Source organism: Eutrigla gurnardus (genome assembly GCF_963514095.1).
Source record: "Eutrigla gurnardus genome assembly, chromosome: 1".
NCBI classification, from domain to species: Eukaryota; Metazoa; Chordata; class Actinopteri; order Perciformes; family Triglidae; genus Eutrigla; species Eutrigla gurnardus.
The window spans coordinates 10,294,766-10,312,325 of record NC_139915.1 but is presented as its reverse complement, the minus strand read 5'-3'; the positions used below and the strand labels follow the sequence as shown (position 1 = coordinate 10,312,325).

General features: G+C 39.7%; 1 protein-coding gene across 2 annotated transcripts in view; it reads right to left on the bottom strand.

Moving 5' to 3' along the window:
- Positions 1-17,560, bottom strand: part of LOC311011829 (glypican-6-like) — a 125,127-nt gene that overhangs the window by 94,012 nt on the left and 13,555 nt on the right. The gene's annotated exons all lie outside the window — the stretch shown is intronic.

Sequence of the window (17,560 nt, the reverse complement as noted above, 5' to 3'; positions counted from 1 at the left end):
CGGTTTCTATATACATCAACCAGGCACTGAGAGACATTAACATTTAGAGGCGTGTTTCTGGCCACCTGAAGAACGCAATTTACACACTCCTTTCATCTCTATATTAGTCCTGAGGGGGACATGTGGCTCTTTAGCTGCTAAATGTTCACCAGCTAGTTGCTAAACTGTGTCTGCCTGCTGTTTGATGCTAAGCAGGTCGTGTAGCGGGTTTATCAGAGCTTTTTGTTGTCGCTGAAAAAATGTCTGCTGTGGCTGAAAACAATGCTGATGACAGTGAACATAAAGAGTTACAAATAGAGAGTAAAATAAAAACAAAAACACTGAGCTGAAAACTCTATGCAATGTAGAGCTGAGGGGAACTGCAGTTGGGTGCATCACTCCGAGGGAGCCTTACACTTATTCCATACACCGCTAATGAAAAAAATATTGATTATTGCAGCTTTAAGCCGAAATATTTGAATTTCTCATCCCAGCATGTGCCTCGAGTGCTCCCTTGTAGAACTAGAATGGTGCCAGCTCAGTAGGGTGCAGATCTCCGCCAGGTGTGCCTGCAACAACCACCGCTGTATTGATTGAATTGAATGCAGCCCACAATTGGCTGACCCCCTGCCGAGACGGCAATGGGCTGCAGAGCATTGTTAAAAAATACATTTTCATTCAAACTCAAACACAAGTGGTTTTGTATGCATCAGCCCACAGTGGTCATATAAAGGTGTGTCCACACCAAATTTTTCGTGCGGCGCTTTTGCATACAAAGAATCAGAAGTGGAGACAAAAATATTGTAGCAGTCTGTGGTCATCCAGAGCTTTACGATAGTAACTCACATTTGTACAGACTGAATGAAACTATATGTATAAATGTGCATAAATCAGAGACTGCCTGTGGTACATACAACAAGGTCGCTGCTGTATTCATGTCTAGATGACCTTATTTTAAGTGTCGATGAAGCAGCTACAGTGTTAAGGCGGGCTCACACCAGACCGAAAATCGGCGTCTTTGAGAGAGTCGGCGTCCGTGACATGAGTCTACTTGGTGTGGTCGCTCGAATCGGCCCACGTCGGCGTTCATTTCAGCCGATTCAAATGTGTAATCCGCCATTCGAGTCGGTCATTCTTTTACCATTCTGATTGGTGGAGGCTAGCAGCTTGACTAGCGAATCAGTGAAGCCCGGAAGTGACGATGGTAAACATACCAGATAACCAGTGGAATCGAAGAAGGTGGTCTAGAGAGGACTACTTCCGGTTTTCGTGTTTTTTGGCCCACAATACAGATTAGCGCCGCCTGTTGTTTTGGAGACATTACATCTCACGCAAGTGCGGAACGTATGGCGTCGGCTGTAATTCCGTAGGTGTGAACCGCCCATGTCGTTGTTCGAGTCGGCCATATTAAGTAGCCGACGCCGAATTTACAGACGCGAGTCGGGCAGTTCTTCCGGTGTGTACACACCTTTAGCCTACCTCCCATCGATCCAAACTCCATTAAAAAAACAAGCATTTTAAAAGATGTTTAATTGTCGTTTTGCATCAGACCTAACAAACCATGACTTTGGATTTTTTTACAAATTGTCATTATTATGCAGTTCATTCTGCATCAACAGTTGATTGGAATTGAATCGTAACAAAATTGTTTGTTTTGGGTTCATTCCGCTGTAGTGAACCAGCAGATGTGTGGCTTGCTATTCACAGTGAACTGATGAATGATGCAATTAACACAAATGATCCTTCAGTCAAACTTGCACAAGTCTTGCCCAAGCGGAAATTCGCTTTGTGTTGGGTGTGAATGCACCTTAGGACATTTCATACAATCTTGCCAAAAACACAATTAAACCTACCTTGCTCTCTGCCTGCATAGCAGCAGCTGAGTGGTGACTCAGAATTCAACAAAATGTTTATTTATTGTTAATATTATTTGCTAAGGTTGTGGGATCTCCACCATTGAGACATCAGCTGCCACCCCAAAACAATTTAAAAAAATCTCGACAGCAACTCTTTTTGAAAACAAGCCCCAAATACTCAGCACAGAACTCCCCTAGCTTACTTCAATAGAAGCGGTGGTTTCCAATTAAAGGTACGCATTGCAAGCTCTGTGCATTATCTCCACTAACCAGGACAGTGTTTCTGAAAAGGCAGCTGCTGATTTGTTTTATATGTCATTCTTTTCAATGCTGTGCACAATAATAGCAAAATGTTATCCATGTTACCGGCATAGCAGCAGAACCTCATCGTATAAAATCCTATATTATCTGCATGGCCAGGTACCAATAGGGATGAGCGTGAAATACTCGTTCTTCCGATAAATCATTCCTGATAAACGCTTAGTGGGTTATCTTGACAACGCCATGCTATACAGAGCCTTAAACTCTCAACTTTTAACATTAAGTGTTTTCGATTAAACAATTCGAGACATGTGAAAGAAACAGTGTGAAATGTTTCAGGCTGAATACCTATTTTGTGTGTTTGGAGACACGATTCAGCCAAGACGATTTAAGTGTTTCAAAATCCCTCTGAAATGTCCTTGAGAAGTCTTGACAAGTTGAGTGGATTCACACAGAGAAAACCGTAGTGATTAGTCCCGTAGAGGAATTTCCAACAGTCCACAAAAGGTGTGTACGGTTATACCAGAGTGTAAACTTGAGCAAAGAACTGTCTGTGTGATTCAGAAACAAAAGCGTTGGATCTGAGGGAGGCTATTAAATAATTCAAACATGGGAGAGTTCACCAGAGCACAGTAGACATTATTTAGATAGAACGTATGAAACAATACTTCTCTCAACCAGTAAATAACCTCACTCATTTTAAAACGCTCTCATTAAAATGGAAGAGTTACTCCTTTAGGATGATTATTCAAGTGTGTCAAGAGTGTAAGTGAGTAAAAGGCCACGAATTACAATGACAGAAAAAGATCCTGAAGTAGGTGTGAGATTAGACAGAAGAAGAATCTTTAGTTGAGACAAACACTACTCCACACACCAGGATGGGTTGAGGTCACCCGTGCACAAGTCCAGGACCCGAACCCACGTGACTCAAACAGAGAATCTGACTCATGCAATGACTTGCACTGAGAATCCTCACAGATGATACCCACCCAACTCCCCCACCAAGCTTGACCAAACCTGCTAGGATGCATGTGATAAAATGTCTAAATCCAGAAGTACGAAGTTTCTACACAAATACTCAATTCACTGACAAAGCTGCTACTTCAAAATGATGCATTGTAAATGTTTTTCTGTAATTCTACTGTAGAGAACAATGTAAACACACAGGTCATTCAAATCCCAGGAAATAGGACTTCATAACATCCTCTTAACATCAATCAGTTACCATCTCTAATCTTGAAGTGCAACACAAAACATATGTTTGCATACATGAGTCATTATTTTGTCCAACATGAATGTAAACACACACTTACTAAGTCAATCCTACCACTAAAAATACATGTTTATACAATGTTACACTGTAAGTACAGCAAAGCGAACACACACAATCCATACGCCTTACAATGAAAAAAGAAAAGTGTGGAAAAAAGGAAAAGTGAGGAAAAAAGGAAAAGTGAGAGGCACAAAACTGTCAACAATGGTCCCTCAGGATCCACAGTTTGTCCTCAGTATAAAGAGAACGGCAGGTCACAGTGGCAGGGATTCTAGGATAGAATAGGATTCATAATGTGTTTTTCCTACTTCAATGTTTGTTATCCTGGGCAGCAGCATCCGCGGCAGAGTGGTTGCTTAAAAAAGGTAGCTATCGTGCAAATTCTTTGAAAAATAATAAACTGTCTCGTTGCTGATACGTACAAATAGTTTGGAATTTTAGAGGTGCCATATTTTCAGCAAACATGCTGTATTATCTTTCCTCTGCTGCTTTACATCTGAGAGCATCTGACATTATTATCAGAGGTTTAGGAAAAGGACAAAAAAAATCGGTCCAGCAGTGAAATGAAAGATTTGAGTTTTGTACCTATTAACATTAGAGAAAGAGAAAAATGTATGTTTTTGCACGAGTGGTGGTTTGGTGCAGAATAGACTCAGAGTGTGGGACTTTTTTGATGGATTCTACTGTACGATGCAGGCCCCGACAACCCAGCTGGTGCTCTGCATGCATATACAGTTAGCTATAGATGAAGGAGCTCTGCATGGCTAATGAAACAAGGAGGATGCAGTATGTACGTGTTGGTACTCTCAAACGTGCTTAATCCTTAATCAGTCCTTAGAGAGGCACCGAGCTACAGTAATGAGGTGCACCATCAACAGTTCAACGCCGACCCATTATCCCCAGAGCAATGCACCAGCCTCACGGCGACCGGGACCAAACTCTCTGAAAGAACAAAAAAAAAAAGCTATAAAAATGCGGAAGTTGCTTCCCATTCGGTGATTATTTAAGGCTCTTTTGTTCCTCTCCTAAATGACCAACGCTGTAATCTTTCAGCAATGCGACAGCATTCCTCGACTGTCACACACTGTTTCCACTCCCAACACTGTGTGATAATCCTCATTCCAAGCTGTGATCAGTTTAACACATGCCTGCAGAGAAAACAATATCGTGCAGGGCACAGCACTCGTGGTAAGTGCAGCACAGTGGTGATATTCAATTAACTGCTCTTTGCCATTATTGTATTTTGTTTTCTTGATATAAATCTCCGCCATTTATCTTCTCAGGCAATGATCTCCCTGTTTGCGTCATATCGGTTTTGCTTACAGTTGAGCTCTCATCATTAAAGTGATAGATTTTGTTTTTGGAGGGAGACATTGAGGAGTGAGGGGAATTTAAGGTTGACCTGGGGCTAGTTTTCAACGTGCATCAGCTTGTAGGCAAATGTCAAAGAAAACACCTCATTTCAGCCGTGCAGACTTTGTTTCCCAGGATCTGAACTTGCAGTGTTTGAATCAGGCTCAAAGTAAAAGTTTGGCCCAAGAGTATGGTTTTATTGTCATAATGATGGATAACTTTAGATAAAAGACATTTGTTCGCTCCAACAGGAAGCCCTGCAACTCCAATGTAAGTCAATTTCCATTGGAAGTTTCCGTTGATGCAATAAATTGACTTGAGTTGTCAAAGTAGGGAGAACAGCACGGTTGGCTACTAAAGGTTTGCTAGAAAAAGAAAAAAAAAACAACAGAAAAATCAATAAAAGGCAGAACCGTTAAGTGCAAATGACAGCTAAAAGGAAATCCTGGTGCTTTTAGATTTCATAGGTTGCGCAACCCTCTGTTCATCTTTCAGTCTTGTTTTTGTATAAACACATAATTTGACATATTCAGCTACTTTCAGCACTTTGAAAAAAGGTGATGCTGCTGTTACATCAACCAACATAAAAAAGGGCTTTGTGAGCAGCAGGCAAGAGTGTGAGCTGCATGTTTATGATGTCTTTTTGCACACGTTATTCCTTCTCTCCCTTTTCTCACTCGTCTTTTTTTGACTGCTCTCCAAAATACCAATCCCAAAATAGACGGCAGAGTATAGATAGTAGTAATGCCAAAATAATACAAGGTAAAAATATTCTACATGCACACACACAAAACTTTCCTGCACATTTTTCCTCCACTGTGTTTGTACATTTCGGGCCCCTTTCCAAGAGAACACTACAAACACTAAATGCCTACCTTGGTGAACTTGGGGAATAATCGCCTCCCAAATCTAGATGGGATTTTGGCTCACTAGACCATATCTGTACCGATCTAGTTGGTTGCTTTGCGCCCGAGATGGAATTTGAAACCAAGCTGTCAATACATTGTACGCTTGTGAGATCACAGGCGTGCTCAGACGCTGTCAGGCTGAGTTAAACTTGTAAGACTAGTGCCAACAAAAATGGACACGTAACGGGTGGACACGATGGAAAAGGGACGGCTGTGTTGCTGTGGAAATACATTTACAAAGATGAATTCAACAAGTCAATTGTATGAAGATGTGAAATGAAAAGCAATCAATATAAAAATATAGATATGTGAAAGATTCCCTCCTCATATAATGACAACTACAATAGAAGAACATTATGGTTGTAGTCAAATATTTAATTTGGAAAAATCTTTTTCAAAAACACAATCAGATGATGAGAAATCCATTCAAACACACTTTATCAAGCCTTACTATATGCTCACTAGAAGCAAGTGGAGCACAAAAAATGACCATTGGCTGCAGGTGGAGAGGGGCAAGTAGAACGTTAGGAACATTCCCAGGGCATATCCGATGCATCTGTTAAATCAACTTACCAAATCAATATTGCAAACAGTTGTTTTACTGCTGCTGAAACGTTTCTGCATTTTCTCCAAAGAACTTTTGGGTTCTACCCATGTGCTGATATCTTTTGTCTGTCAGCCTTTTGACAAACAAGGCACATGATGAAAGGGGAGCAGAGAACAACACATTGCATGCAAGCCTGGGCTGACAATGCCGACAGAAGCGCTAATATATTAAAGAGGATGGTGTCACATCAGGTTCTCCATAGAAATAAAAGCCTTCTTCCATCCAGATGTAAAACAACACAGCTGTATCTTAAACATTAGGTCTGACACATCAGACCACATCGATGATTCATTACGTTGCTAACCTCATCCCAAATTAATGGATCAGCACACGCAACGTAAGACCAGCATACACACTCATACATAATACATTATTTACTCACAGGTTTATCCATGACTTGAGCAAATATGTTGTGAGAAAAAAAAGAAGAAGAAAAAGGTGTCTTTAGCTTGCTATTGCACCACTATGTCCTTGCAGCTGCCTTGAGCGCAGATGTCAAGACGGCACCGCTGCACAGCTTTCCCATTCAGAACAAGCTGATCAGAGATTTAAATATATGTAATTACAGAAGGGGAGCTAATTAAGGACAAATGCTGATCGTCTTTGGGGATTTTACAGTGAAATGTTCTGGCATTAGCTCAAATGTTTCCTAATCAAAAAGAAGCGAGGCATAAGAAATATTGTGCGGCTTGCAAATGCAATCACACATTAGTTGTTTTTGTTCAGTTTCTTTGATGCGCAGATGTGTGCAGATGTGTGCAGATGTGTTTGGCTCCTCTGGATCGCAATCTTCATGGACGGCGAAACATGATTGAAGCGTAGCATTGTAATTAGGTGAAATTGCTGACTAGAGTTTCAGAGAACGCTCACACTGGCTGACTCGATGCAGATGAATGGCTGGAGAGAGGGAGAGAAAAAAAGCAAGACAATGCCCATTTGACACATGCAATCAGCCCCAAAGACACAGGCCATTTCACAGGAAAAGGAAAAGGTCCCCGACCCATTATAGATGTTACATTAAGATCATTATGTGTGACACGTATGTTTAACCACTGAAAGCCTGATCTGCTGAATAACAAAGTCAGGAATATAGGTCATCGGGAGGAAGTGGATGGACCTGGAGGCATGATCACGCGGAGATTAAAGAATAACTAACATCATATGTTGCGCTTTATTCCACAGTTGCCTTGCATGTGGCCTCAGTTCCCTTTGGCTGCATATCCCTTGATGATGAAGAAACATGGACTCCGCGTGTTTGCGGTATCATGCGTAGGCAGTCGTGTCTAATGGGACGGCGTAAAGGACGGCACATGTCTTATTCTTTCTTTCTAATAGTGTGGTTCATTAAAATTGGCAGCAGAAGAGAGCTTGTTAGCCAGCCATGTGATGTCACAGACGATTGCAACCGATGTGCCGCTGAGATTAGTGCTGCAAATTTCAAGGAGTAAAGGTTGATACTTTCCATGCGGATTAAATAATAACAGAAATAAAATGTAAATTACAGGGGTTATCTGTTCAGGCTGTATACCATTTCATACGCAGACAGAAGCTAACCTTTTACCATATAATAAGCAGACATGATCAGATAAATCTATTAGGTTTTCCTAATACATACCATGTGAAATGTGCCACGGAGTGTTAGCTAGCTAGCAAGTTCAACAACAGGCACTTTGGAATGTGAAAAATGTGGGCTGTGTGTAAACTTTGTGTTTAAAGTGAACAACTAATTAATAGAAGAAATGTTTGAAAATGAAGAATGAATGGAAATGGTTTCATTAAAACTCTTCAATTAGCTTCCTCAGTCAGGTTACATCCCACATGGTAACAGCTAGCGAGGAGAAACTCACAGATGGTGTGTACTTGCTTTAGGCTACTATCTGCTGGTTAACTGGAAATATCATTAAAAAATAAAATATATTCACTCAAGTAATATAATTAAAACTTCCCTAAAGCATGAAGTCCTTTGGCTCAGAGAGTGCAGCAGCTTTGGCAGCACATGTAATGGGAGGATGCACTGTGCATGCAGACGGATGTCATTTCACTGAACTCCTTCTTAATGGGACGCTGCCAAATGAGCCACTCATGTGATGGAAGAGTTAACTGCTGCTGCTGCTGAATGCAGTGCATGGTTATAATTAGATTAAATGAGCATACTTTAAACCAAACATGACATAAGATGTTGTTTTTCATGTTTATCTCCCGCTAAGTAAGTTTGCCTTAAAAAAAAAAAACGAAAAAAGATACTAAAAGTAAAAGTGTACCTAGCTTCACTGTGTTTATTTGAAAATATAAGATAATAGCTACTTTGCATATTCTTCATACAGAATATAAATCAACTAATAAGATTAAATTTAAATCCCTCACTCGCCTCAGGGTACAAGTATAACGTTACATAAAATGTACAATGCTAACATGAAGTATAAGTCCCTCTATATTGTGCTCAAGTCCAGTACTTCAGTAGCTTGAATGTACTTTTGCATTACATACACTTTAGTTACATTCCACCATTGCTAGAACAAGAGAGCGAAGAACACAACATTGTTTAAAGATCGACCGGTAATAACCAGTTATAATGGCAGGCAGAGATGGGTTAGGGAAAGCAAAATACTTATTTGAGTCATTACAGTTGATCATGTACACTTATTTGTCCCAGTTTATTCTTTTGTTGTCACGTTTTGTTTTCATATTTATTTGGACAAAGTGGGCTTCTAAATGTTTCAATGAAAAGAAGTGGGCCTTAAATTATACAAGCTTGAGAAAGCCTGGTTTATCCATATCTGCAGTAGATACAATATTGTTCTGGGTTGATAAAAACCTGATAAAGGATTTCAACAGTTATCATGCAATCACAGCCAAACCCTCAACAAGCAGATTCCTCCTTTGCCAGGATTGAAACACCCTGAGTACAAACCATAACCTTCTGCAGCAGAGCTTAAACACAAGTGCTTCATTAGTGGTACCTGCGGCCTTTTGCTCCATGGCAGGAATTAGCTTCATCAGTCTAGGCATGCCAAGTTTTCTTGTATTTAATAAGAAAATCATCATCTTTTTTTTTTATTTGCTGCATGTGTTTATATTCCTTGAAAGAAAATGACAATTGATGTGCTACTATATACACTATTGATATAACTACAAAAGTGCACTCTGTAGGGTGCAGATGTCCACTAGCTCTGAAATGATTGATAGAATGAATAAAATTCATTCTAACTCATGCAGCTGTCTGCCGGCTCTGTGCAGAGAACCTGCACTTCACCGTGCAGTGTTTCATGTTGACTGTATAAACCTTCCTCTGTACAGGGCTCTAAGTCCTGCAGTGCATTAAGCCCTGCTAGCTGTTAGCTCTGATAGCAAAACACACCACAGGATTCTGCTGCCCACCAGCTGCTGACGGCTAACAGGAAGACCTCTATTACAGCTATTACAGAAGAACAAACAGGCAGGGTGTCATTATTTTCTTTTCATACAAGAACACAAGTGATCATTGAAAAAAAAAGTTACAAAAAAGTATTAGAAGCAGACTTCTTCAAAATGTTTTGCTTCTGCCAGAGAAAATCTCAAGCAAAAGTACAGTAGCCGGGCGTTGGGTGGACGGAATGGCATGTTTAAAAAATGTTGGCCATGTTGCTGAAATGTTTATCTACTTTTTTTCTAAAGAGAAAGAAGGCAGAGGCAACACATAACAACAATGGGGAGAAACTTTAAAAAAAAAACATAAAAATGGCTTAAATTGGTCAATTCGAAGCAAAAAGGTTTAAATCTTTAACTCAAGTAGATAGTGGACACTGTTACACGCAGACACACAACCCTGAAGCCTGTTTGCTCAAAAATCGTTCTGCTTGGTCATCTGCTAAATGGCTGCCAGCAGGTGACTCTGTGTATTATGTTGCTGCGCTACAAGGTGAGGGACCTCAATAGTCACAGAGTGCTGAACTCCGATTGGTCTCAGTCACTTTGCCGCCTCACGATAAGGCTTCAAAGGGAAAGCCGGGGATAAGGCTTCAAAGCTGAAATTAGGAGGTCCTAAGGCTTTCACTTCAACATGGGAGATCAAGTTAAGTGAAGATTTAATGCAATAATCTAAATAAAAAATATAGGGTGTACACCCATCTCACTCACACCCATGCTGCTGCATGAATCTTCTTTGTCACAACTCAGCTGAAGCTTTTCTCTGGAAGTTGAGAAATGTCCTATTAGGTATTTCATACTGATATATTTGAGGAGAAATAACAGAATATATGGATGTTTCATTAACCAAATATGTGGTTCCTTTCAGCCAAGTAACAACCACCGCAGGGTAATGAATGAAATAACCTCAGAGCCCGTGTGCAAGGTCTGAGGTGTTGTTGCTCTGCCGATATGAACTTTTCCAACCACACTCTTAGACCTTTGAAATAACCGAAGCTTCTGCTCCATCACATCAATTATACTTTCATGAATCTCCATTAAATCCTCCAGTTATGAGTCCGTATAGACCACATGTCTCTTGCTAGGTTGGTGCTGACGGACGGAAATTGCACGTTTACAGTATCATGTAGTTTTAATCAAATGATGACATTTCTTCAGATTACAATGCACCTAAGCATGGCGTTTGATGATTTTTAATGGGAGGCGGTCTTTGTCTGACCATCTCTGTCTGCGAGGCAGCAGCTGGAGTCGATAGTAGCCGCTCTAGACAACGCAGTGTGTTCCAGAAGCCCACCAGAAGCTGTTCTCTGCCCCACTCCGCTACAAATATGCACCTATTCCTCTTTATTTCAGCGTATTGCAGTGTCGGCTTTGCTGGTTGAGGGGATGCACCCAAAATCGATCTCCATCTACCACCTTGTGCAGTCTGTTATGAGAAGCAATGTGAGCATTCTCCTGCTGCTTCCTTGGGAGATTTAAAATGCTAAAGGGACTTTTTAACTCCCATTTTCATCTCCCGTAACTATAAACTTATGTTACAGGGGAAAGGTGAAGAATATTTCAGAGCAGCTGTGGGAAAAGAGTGGGTTCAATGCCCATGGAGGCTCCGATGCCAGACAGTGTGATTCTCTCCCCAAAGGATTCATTAGTCTACCTGGCCAAAGGGCATACTGCATATGGGCCATGCCATCTGGTACATCCCTTGACCACTCGTGCCAGCATTTCAAAAGTGAGGACATTCTCGCCAGAGCTTCGTGCCAAACAAGCCAACGGATCGTGAAGTCAAGAGAGAAAAATGTATTATTCAGCCATGCTGAAAATTCATAAAAAGGTGTAGTGATGCAGTAAATTAAATTAATTTCTACAGAGTGTAGCAGCATCTTTTGTACTCTGAGCTGGTGAGTTTTCTTCCAAGTGCGTTCCCCTGAATACAGTTTACAATAAAGAGTCTCAGACAGCTAAGTGTGGCGCATACAGAAGGTACAATGCAAGTAACTGGTGCGTTGATAGAAATCTGGATTTGTTTTTTATCTGGTTCTAGGATATCTGACTGCTGCCTGTTAGGGGTTTTCACACCACAGCAGAGCTAAGCTCAATAGCAGGGAAGCAACATTTTGAATGAATCACATTTATAATCATTGATCTACAACCCGTTTCCAGCTCCGGTCTCATTCAGAACTGCCTCTGGAATATTGCCCCCCCTCTACTCTTATAATGCGGCTGCCGCAGAGACTCATTGCCTTCAAATGAGGGCAGGAGCCTGCAGAAGCAGGTCCATGCTCTTGACATTTCAATTCATCCAATTGAGTTTCCTTAAGCCAGGTTTCTTACGAGATCCATAATTCAGTATATCCGTAACTCTGACAATGCATTTTGAGGAGAATCAATGCAAAAGAACAGGAAACAGACAGGCAAACACAGAAAGCCATTTAAGTTCCTTCTGTCAACACAATAATAACAATCAATGTCTGTTTTTTCTTCTTTTAATATACAGTGCTATGCATAAGTTTAGGCACCCCATGCCTAAGTTATGCTAAAGAGGAATAAAAAATAATCTTTTGGGAATTGATCTTAATGCCTTAATTAAACAAATGAGTAAAAATCCTACCTTTTAGGACACCAATTTTATTTGTGAATGAATAATGTATCGTAAAGAAATAAATGTTCTTCATTAAAATACAGGGTGCATAAGTATGGGCACCCCTATGTTAAACTCCCATAGAGGCAGGCAGATTTTTATTTTTGAAGGCCAGTTAGTACATGGATCCAGGATACTATGCATTCTGATAAAGTCACCTGGGCCTTTGGAGTTACAATAAAATCCAAATCCTCACATACCCTTCACATACCTAGAGACTGGCATGGTGCTTTTCAGATAGCCTATAGCATGCTAGTCATGCAAATCAAACCAGCTAATTTTTTTCTGTAGGTTTGTGAAGGGATTTGGATTTTATTTTAACTCCAAAGGTGACTTTATCAGAATGCATAGTATCCTGGATCCATGTAATAACTGGCCTTTAAAAATAAAAATCTGCCTGCCTCTATGGGAGTTTAACATAGGGGTGCCCATACTTATGCACCCTGTATTTTAATGAAGAACGTTTATTTCTTTACGATACATTATTCATTCACAAAGAAAATTGGTGTCCTAAAAGGTAGGATTCTTCCTCATTTGTTTAATTAAGGCATTAAGATCAATTCCCAAAAGATGATTTTTATTCCTCTTTTTAGTCAACTTTAGCATGGGGTGCCTAAACTTATGCATAGCACTGTATGTGACTGAAGTATTATTGTACAACATTTTTCTACTTCTGAAACATGATATTTTTGAGATACATGTGACATGCATGAGATATTCATATGTCAAACACATTAGGGTTACAATCTTTACATAACTTGAATCAGGCCATCGTGGACTAACAACGATTGGTCCGTGCTCTGCCTTACTGGCCACTGGTTACAGATGCTTTTTGGGGTTTTATAGATTATATTGTGTGTGCAAGGACAGCGCTCACCGTAAATTCAAAGTAATTGAAGATGATGAAAAGTGACAAAAACGTACAATCAGTTAACTTTATGACAAAATCTTTGGCAATAAAAGCGTGATTAAAGACAAATGAAGTGTACGGAGCAGAAGAGGAGGGGCTGAGTGTCCCTGACACTGTTGGACTTTTTACTTTCCCTCTTTGGACTAAATGCTTCAGCCAAGTTCAACACACTGGAGAGGAAACGCTAAAAGGCTGGCTGAGCCTCAGCTCCCTGTGAAGGGCTGACACCTCTATCTCTGAGATCTATTGACTCAGGTACAGCTTTGGCCCCTCACACATTTGGGCCATGACTGTTCTTTCTTTATTTGGGCTGTGACACATTTAAAGGGCCCTTTATTCCACTGACATGACCTAGATGAGAGGGCAAGAGGGAGCCAAATCACACAAATGGAATTAAAGGTTGATGAATGATGGGAGACTATGAATACTCTGTGATGATATGAAAAGGAAAAACACTCTTGACGGAGGCCCAGAGGGACACAAACTTTAGTACGATCAATAAATTGTGACACCCTGCATACCTCCATCTGACATAGTTGGATGTGCATATATCACCTTTGAAAAAATATGAAAAGGAAAAAAATAGCTTTGAGCAGAATATGGTGAAATGAGCAGGTAATCTTGTCAGTTTAAAACCTCTAGATGGTATGGTGTGTTTAAAGGTTAACTTTAAAATCAGCAGAATGAAGGATCAGTGCAATCAAATGCATCTCTTTCCTCTGAACACATCTAAGTCATATTTAAAATGCAAACAAAAGTAGGCTACCAACTGTCAGATGATAGCAGGGCTCCTTTTTACTTTGCATGATGAACTACATCACCGCTTGAGATCCGAAACAGGTTACCAGCTTTTCAAAAGCAAGTCAATTGAAATGTATTTATTGGAGTTCGTATTTACTAGTTCCTGCTGCTCAAATATGACGGTCATGCTGCTTTTCATTGACCTGTGTGATGAAAACTGAATATATTTGGGTTTTGGACTGTTGGTTGGATTAAACAAGCTTACTTGAAGATTTCATCATTGGCGCTGGGAATTTATAATCGGGCTCTTTTTCCTCTTCTTCCATTTTATGACATAAATGAGGATTAGAGGAAATAATGAAAATAATTGGCAGTTGCCTAATTACTTCAATATTAGTAGGACGATGTCTTGTGATTTGTTGTATTCTGGAAGAAACCAAATCAATTGTGTGTAATATTCCATTTAATAAATTCCTAAATAGGTCATAGGGTGTTAAACCTGGAAACATGATACATGATAATCAACTGCAATGATAGAACATGAAGAAATTAATGTTTAAGAAGTTTTACAAGCAAGATTGCACATGCCATTTTAGATGTTATTACTTGTCAACAGAAATGACCAAATTGGAAGTAAACTCAATTACTGTGTTAAACCACATCTGTCCGCATGTTGAAGTGGGAAAAATCAAGCATCAAGCTTGATAGATCTCACCGCTGCTCTGCCATCTGGATCTGCTCTCCATCACCCAAATCACCCACTTTCAACTATTTCCACTGGGGCTTGGGACCCAAATTGAATATGTCCAAACAAGATGACACAGATAATTCCCACAATCGCCCCAACCATATGTTACCACACTTGGAGGCTGCTGAAAGATTTTCTAACTTTGAAATAACTTTCCAGAGTTGGAACACGGTGTGACAGTAATGGATAGATACATATATGGTTCACAGTTTGCAATGCAGGAGCAGCGAGCAAGCTTAATGCGCTGGGAAAAAAAATCAAGCACATGATTTCACGCCGCACTTGCCAATCTGATGTCAGCCCTCCTTTTCGTTCCGATGAGCTGAAACATGACAGCTGCATACTGTAAGTGTGCATGAACACTCTTTATATCCATAAAGACATGTACAGAATATTTTATTCACAAATAACGCAAGCATCCATCGTGTACATCGACAGCATGGCAGGTAGATAAGAAGAAGATGAATGTCTTTAATCAAAGAAGGGTTTGTTTTTTTTTATGTTGAAATCCCAAAAAGGCAAAATTGTTGTTTTTCTTTTTCATTTTTTGTCTCTATTTTATTCCAAAACCTCCCCAAAGATGAACATGCTGGAGGCAATTTATACAATGACAGAATTGCACCAGTCAGATTCTTTACTGAAAAACCAGTTGGGCTGAGAAACTATTTGTGTTGGAAACATGAAAAGGCAACATCTCAAATTGTAGGCAATTGGCCATGACCTTCAGACCATGATTGAAATGGGTGGGAAAAGAAAAGCTCTAAATCACAAAGATGACATGCTATCAATGTGCTCAATGACATATTACATACTTGTATGTGGCACGGACATCAACACTGTAGGGAAATCAGGAGAACCACTGTACATATGTGAGTAGGCATGGGATATGATATTTCATTTATTTATTCACCATAATCCTCAACATATGCTTATTCACTTTACAATGTGTTAAGAATATTGCATATATATGATATATATTGCATTATATTTGTATTGTTAGTGAACATCCTTTTTAATTCAAAACCAAACAATAATTCAAAATAAGATTATCGTGAATCATGAGGATAAATATATTATAAAAATGTGTGTGTTTTTTAATCAGGCTCCTTTGTTCACTTCTTACCATGATAGTGTGTTTGACAGCTTTTTCAAGTTGCTTGTTACAATAATTACGAATATCCTGATAATTGAAATTTGATTATTGTGAGTGTTTTTTGTTATCCCAATATGCAATAAAATCCTAAAAAGTCCCATCCCTATATGTGAGTCATTGTTGACCAAAGTAATATTGTCTGACTGTGAATGAACACTTGCCATTTAAACACAAATCAAATCTAATCTGAATACAGAATGCATCCATAATAAACAGCAGAACAAGTCTGCATCCCCTCCCAAGCCTTGAATATTAACTTTCCCATTAACTGTAGTCAGGCAACTTCAAATAAGCTTTGAGATCTGATAAGCACAAGATCAGCTGCACCCACTCCCACTGACTTACAGGTTGGAGTGCTCACGTTGAGCCTTTTATTATCACTAATAAACTATATTTATTATGCATTCAACCTTTAGTGAGCATTTCTGCAAGCAATCTGTAACTAGGGGTGCGGCTCTTGTGGTGAATGTCCAAGATGGTCTATGTCGAGCTGCAGCCGTGCATGCCGTCTATCGAAGCAGACCCACAGTATACTGTACAGCTTCATGCCTCTGTCATGGGTAATGGCTGTGACCAATTTTCCAAACTGAATTTACAGGGTGAACCCTGTATGTGGAAATAAGAACAAAACAGCTTATGCATTTCTTTCAAATCACACCCATGGGAGAAGGCGTTACACAGAACCTCGGGAGGTGATTCTGAAATATAGCGATGTGTGGCTGGTAAAAGCTTATTTCTACCCTCTTTTACACTTAAGTTGAAAGATAAAGGCGCAGGTACATCACAGTCATATCAAACTGTCAAAATCATGGGGCACATTTTATATTTTGTGAATACTCAACCAGCTTGACTAAAGTATATGTCTTGTGCAGGATTATTCATGATTTCTGTACTTTACTGACAATTATTAGGTCTTCCTGAAATATTCATTGAGTAACTAAACATGCTTTTCCTCAATTAGAGTTTGATTTAGGCATGAGATCAATGAGGTATAAGAATCATGCATTCAATAAACACGAATGGATCGCTGATCGTGTATTAAATGAAATGAAGTGGCATAAATTGAAATGCCAACCCTGCTTCTGTCCTTGTTAGGCAGTGAATAGCCAAAGCAATCAATGATGATTCATAATTCTAGTGCTTTTCAGAAGGACATACATGAGACATGAAACTGAACATAAAAGCTTCTTAGTGCCATACTGGTTTTTTGTTGAAAGGTCTGTAGCCTACATATAAGATTTGTGGAAGAATAGCCTGACTGCAGGGTCAACGGGGAGTCTGTTCACTGCAAGTCCTTGTTATAAAATGTGGTGAAAATGTTTTAGATAATCTCACAGAGAAGAATGGGAAAAGAGGAAATAGCTTGTAGCTTTGGGCGATATGATGAGATTATCATTTTGACATGATATCGGTTGGCCACGATGACGGTACTCATATGTCCACGAGAACAGAAGGATATTTAATGATTCAACGGATCTTAAGACTTTAGCGCTTCATTTAGTTTCTCTCTTTGTTTTTCTCTTGCTGCATTGCAGGATAGCAATTCAATTCAATTCCATTTCATTTATAGTGTCATATCCCAACAGAAGTTATCCCAGGACACTGAATACATTGAGCAGGACTAGAATACGCTCAAAATTGTCAGAGTTAATACATTTTCAAAGTCCCAACATCACCCAGGAGCAAGCATTACAGCGACACTGGTGAGAAAAAACAGACTTTTAGGCA